At 40.1% G+C, this 6,016-nt stretch overlaps 1 non-coding gene across 1 annotated transcript; it reads left to right on the plus strand.

Annotated features, from left to right (window-relative positions):
* Window positions 1–5,025: 5,025 nt before the first annotated feature.
* Window positions 5,026–5,129, plus strand: LOC112718754 (small nucleolar RNA R71). Its single transcript, XR_003161079.1, has one exon. It is a non-coding gene; the product is annotated as a small nucleolar RNA R71 (small nucleolar RNA).
* Window positions 5,130–6,016: the final 887 nt, after the last annotated feature.

Raw genomic sequence — 6,016 nt, forward strand, 5'->3', positions numbered from 1 at the left:
TGAATTTGACATAAAAATAATGAAAACATCCCTAAAAGTAGCTTGAACTTACTAAAAACTACCTAAAAACAATGCCAAAAAGCGTATAAATTATCCGCTCATCACAACACCAAACTTAAATTGTTGCTTGTCCCCAAGCAACTAAAAATCAAATAGGATAAAAATAAGAGAATATACTATAAATTCCAAAATATCAATGAATATTAATTCTAATTAGATGAGCGGGACTTGTAGCTTTTTGCTTCTGAACAGTTTTGGCATCTCACTTTTTCCTTTGAAGTTTAGAATGATTGGCTTCTCTAGGAACTTAGAATTTTGGATAGTGTTATTGACTTTCCTAGTTAAGCATGTTGATTCTTGAACACAGCTACTTATGAGTCTTGGCCGTGGCCCTAAGCACTTTGTTGTCCAGTATTACCACCGGATACATAAATGCCACAGACACATGACTGGGTGAACTTTTTCAGATTGTGACTCAGCTTTGCTAGAGTCCCCAGTTAGAGGTCTCCAGAGCTCTTAAGCACACTCTTTTTGCTTTGGATCACGACTTTAGCCACTCAGTCTCAAGCTTTTCACTTGGACCTGCATGACACAAGCACATGGTTAGGGACAGCTTGGTTTAGCCGCTTAGGCCTGGATTTTATTTCCTTGGGCCCTCCTATCCATTGGTGCTCAAAGCCTTGGATCCTTTTTACCCTTGCCTTTTTGTTTTAAGGGCTATTGGCTTTTTCTGCTTGCTTTTTCTTTTTCTTATTTTTTTTTGCCATTTTTTTCGCAAGCTTTTCTTTTTTTCACTGCTTTTTCTTGCTTCAAGAATCAATTTCATGATTTTTCAGATTGTCAATAACATTTCTCTTTGTTCATCATTCTTTCAAGAGCCAATAGTTTTAACATTCATAAACAACAAGATCAAAAATATGCACTGTTCAAGCATTCATTCAGAAAACAAAAAGTATTGTCACCACATCAATATAATTAAATTAAATTCAAGGATAAATTCGAATTTCATGTACTTCTTGTTCTTTTGAATTAAAACATTTTTTTTCATTTAAGAGAGGTGAAGGATTAATGGATTTTATTCATAGCTTTAAGACATGGTTACTACATACTAATGATCATGAAGTAGAGACACAAAACATAGATAAACATATAATATAAAAACCGAAAAGCAGAAAGAGATAAGAACAAGGAATGAATCCACCTTAGTGGCGTCTTCTTCTTGAAGGACCAACAATGTCCTTAAGCTCTTCTATGTCCCTTCCTTGCCTTTGTTGCTCCTCCCTCATTGCTCTTTGATCTTTTCTTATTTCATGGAGAATGATGGAGTGCTCATGATGTTCCACCCTTAATTGTTCAACATTGTGGCTCAAATCTTCTAAGGAAGTGTTGAGTTGTTTCCAATAGATATTGGGAGGAAAGTGCATCCCTTGAGGCATCTCAGGGACTTCTTGATGATAAGCTTCCTCATGCATCTCTTGAGAACCGTGGGGGGGTCTCTCTTGCTTGCTCTATCCTCTTCTTCGTGATGGGCTTATCCTCTTCAATGAGGATGTCTCCTTCTATGATAACTCCAGCTGAGTAACATAGATGGAAAATAAGGTGAGGAAAAGCTAGCCTAGCTATGGTGGAGGGCTTTTCGGCTATTTTGTAGAATTCATTGGAGATGACTTCATGAACTTCTACTTCCTCTCCAATCATGATGCTATGAATCATGATGGCCCGATCCACAGTAACTTCAGATCGGTTGCTAGTGGGAATAATGGAGCGTTGAATGAACTCCAACCATCCTCTAGCCACAGGCTTGAGGTCCAGTCTTCTTAGTTGAACTGGCTTGCCTTTGAAGTCTCTCTTCCATTGAGCTCCTTCCACACATATGTCCATAAGGACTTGGTCCAACCTTTGGTTAAAGTTGACCCTTCTAGTGTAGGGGCGTACTTCTTCTTGCATCATGGGCAAGTGGAACGCCAACCTCACATTTTCCGGACTAAAATCTAAGTATTTCCCCCGAACCATTGTGAGATAATTCTTTGGACTCGGGTTCATACTTTGATCATGGTTCCTAGTGATCCATGCATTGGCATAGAACTCTTGAACCATTAAGATTCCAACTTGTTGCATGGGGTTGGTTAGGACTTCCCAACCTCTTCTTCGGATCTCATGTCGGATCTCCGGATACTCATTTTTCTTGAGCTTGAAAGGGACCTCAGGGATCACCTTCTTCTTCGCCACAACATTATAGAAGTGGTCTTGATGGCTTTTGGAGATGAATCTTTCCATCTCCCATGACTCGGAGGTGGAAGCTTTTGTCTTCTCTTTTCCTTTTCTAGAGGATTCTCTGGCCTTAGGTGCCATTGATGGTAGTGGAAAACAAAAAAGATTGTGCTTTGACCACACCAAACTTAAAATATTGCTCGTCCTCGAGCAAGAGAAGAAAGAGAAGAAGAAGAAGAAGAAGAGAATATGGAGGAGAGGGAAAGTGTAGGTTCGGCCAAGGTATAGAAGAGGGGGTTGTGTTGTGTGAAAATGAAGTAGAATGGAAGGGTATATATAGGGAGAGGGGAGAGGGTAGGTTCGGCCATTTAGGGTGGGATTGGGTGGGAAAGTGTTTTTAAATTTTGAAGGTAGGTGGGGTTTTTGGGGAAGAGTGGATGGATGTGAGTGGTGAAGGGGGTAATTGGGAAGAGAGATTAAAGTTGATGGGAAGTGTGACATGGGGAAGAGTGAAATAGGATTAGGAGGTAAGGTGGGAATATGTTAGGTGGGGATCCTGTGGGGTCCACAGATCCTGAGGTGATCCTGTGGGGTCCACAGATCCTGAGGTGTCAAGGAATTCCATCCCTGCACCAAATAGGCATGTAAAATGCCTTTGCACACCGTTCTGGCGTTTAAACGCCGAGTGGTGCATGTTCTGAGCGTTCAACGCCCATGTAAAGCATGTTTCTGGCGTTGAACGCCAGTTTCATGCTTGTTACTGGCGTTCAGCGCCAGCTTTTCCTCTAGGCACATTCCTGGCGTTCAGTGCCAGAATGTTGCTTGTTTCTGGCGTTCAGCGCCAGATTCATGCTCTGTTCTGGCGTTGAACGCCAGCCAGATGCACCTTACTGGCGTTGAACGCCAGCCTGTGCTTCCTCCAGGGTGTGATTTTTTTCTGCTATTTTTTATTCTATTTTTAATTTTTATGATTTTTTGTGACTCCACATGATCATGTACCTAATAAAACACCAAATAACAATAAAATAAAATAAAATAAAAATTAGATAAATAAAATTGGGTTGCCTCCCAACAAGCGCTTCTTTAATGTCAATAGCTTGACAGTGGCTCTCATGGGGCCACAAAGGTGATCAGGTCAATGTTGTATAGTCCCAACACCAAACTTAGAGTTTGGATATGGGATCTTAACACCAAACTTAGAGTTTGTTTGTGGCCTCACAACACCAAACTTAGAATTTGACTGTGGGGGCTCTTCTTGACTCTGAACTGAGAGAAGCTCTTCATGCTTACTCTCTTTTGTCACAGAGGGATGGCCATGTGCCTTAAACACAAGGTTGTCCCCATTCAATTGAAGGACTAATTCATCTCTGTTGACATCTATCACAGCTTCTGCTGTGGCTAGGAAAGGTCTTCCGAGGATGATGCATTCATCCTCTTCCTTCCTAGTGTCTAAGATTATGAAATCAGCAGGGATGTAAAGGCCTTCAACTTTTACTAACACATCCTCCACTATTCCATAAGCTTGCCTCAATGACTTGTCTGCCAATTGTAATGAGAACAAGGCAGGTTGTACCTCAATGATCCCCAGCTTCTCTATTACAGAGAGTAGCATAAGATTTATCCCTGACCCCAGATCACATAGAGCCTTTTCAAAGGTCATGGTGCCTATGGTACAAGGTATTAAGAACTTGCCAGGATCTTGTTTCTTTTGAGGTAGAGTTTGCTGAATCCAGGTATCTAGTTCATTAATGAGCAAGGGATGCTCACTTTCCCAAGTCTCATTACCAAACAACTTGGCATTTAGCTTCATGATAGCTCCTAAATATTGAGCAACTTGCTCTCCAGTCACATCTTCATCCTCTTCAGAGGAAGAATAGTCTTCAGAGCACATGAATGGCAGAAGGAGATTTAATGGAATCTCTATGGTCTCTATATGAGTCTCAGATTCCTTTGGATCCTTAATAGGAAACTCCTTCTTGTTTGAGGGACGTCCCAGGAGGTCTTCCTCACTAGGATTTTTGTCCTCCTCCTCCCTTGTGCATTCGGCCATATTGATTATATCAATAGCCTTGCACTCTCCTTTTGGATTCTCTTCTGTATTGCTTGGGAGAATACTGGGAGGAGTTTCAATGACTTTCTTACTCAGCTGGCCCACTTGTGCCTCCAAATTTCTGATGGAGGATCTAGTTTCACTCATAAAACTGAAAGTGGCCTTTGACAGATCAGAGACTATATTGGCTAAATTAGAAGTGCTTTGTTCAGAATTCTCTGTCTGTTGCTGAGAAGATGATGGAAAAAGGCTTGCTATTGCTCAGCCTATTGCGTCCACCATTGTTAAAGCCTTGTTGAGGCTTTTGTTGATCCTTCCATGAGAAATTTGGATGATTTCTCCATGATGAATTATAGGTGTTTCCATAAGGTTCACCCATGTAATTAACCTCTGCCATTGCAGGGTTCTCAAGATCATAAGCTTCTTCAGAAGCTGCCTCTTTAATACTGTTGGATGCATGTTGCCATCCATTCAGATTTTGAGAGATCATGTTGACCTGTTGAGTCAACACTTTGTTCTGAGCCAATATGGCATTCAGAGCATCAATTTCAAGAACTCCCTTCCTCTGAGGTGTCCCATTATTCACGGAATTCCTCTCAGAAGTGTACATGAATTGGTTATTTGCAACCATGTCAATGAGTTCTTGAGCCTCTTCAGGCGTTTTCTTTAGGTGAATAGATCTACCTGCAGAATGGTCCAATGACATTTTTGAAAATTTAGATAGGCCATAATAGAATATATCTAATATGGTCCATTCTGAAAACATGTCAGATGGACATCTTTTGGTCAGCTGCTTGTATCTTTCCCAAGCTTCATAGAGGGATTCACCATCTTTTTGTTTGAAGGTTTGAACATCCACTCTCAACTTGCTCAGCTTTTGAGGAGGAAAGAATTTATCCAAGAAGGCAGTGACCAGCTTATCCCAGGAGTCCAGGCTATCCTTAGGTTGTGAATCCAACCATATTTTAGCTCTGTCTCTCACAGCAAAAGGGAAAAGCATGAGTCTGTAGACTTCAGGATCAACTCCATTCGTCTTTACAGTCTCACAAATCTGCAAGAACTAAGTTAAAAACTGATAAGGATCTTCAGATGGAAGTCCATAAAACTTGCAGTTTTGTTGCATTAAGGCAACTAGCTGAGGTTTCAGCTCAAAGTTATTGGCTCCAATGGCAGGAATGGAGATGCTTCTTCCATCAAATTTGGACGTTGGCTTTATGAAGTCACCAAGCATTCTCCTTGCATTATTATTATTTTCGGCTGCCATCTCCTTCTCTTGCTCTAATATTTCTGAAAGGTTACCTTTAGATTGTTGTAATTTAGTTTCTCTTAGTTTCCTTTTCAGAGTCCTTTCAGGTTCAGGATCAGTTTCAACAAGAGTGCCTTTTTCCCTGTTCCTGCTCATATGAGAGAGAAGAAAACAAAAAAAGAAGAGGAATCCTCTATGTCACAGTATAGAGATTCCTTTATGTTAGTAGAAGAAGAAAGGGGAGAAGAGTAAAGAAGAATGGGTTCGGATTTTTAGATGAAGAGAGGTGAAGAGAAGTGTTAGTAAATAAATAATTAAATAGAATAAGAAAAGAGAGGGAGAATTTTGAAAATAATTTTGAAAAAGAGGTTAGTGATTTACGAAAATTAAAGATAAGATATAATTAAAATTAAAATTTGAAACAAAAAGAATTTTTGAAAAAGAGATGAGATATTTTCGAAAATTAGAGAGGGATAGGTAGTTAGTTGGTTTTGAAAAAGATAGGAAAC

Source organism: Arachis hypogaea, chromosome 10 (assembly GCF_003086295.3).
Source record: "Arachis hypogaea cultivar Tifrunner chromosome 10, arahy.Tifrunner.gnm2.J5K5, whole genome shotgun sequence".
NCBI lineage: Eukaryota > Viridiplantae > Streptophyta > Magnoliopsida > Fabales > Fabaceae > Arachis > Arachis hypogaea.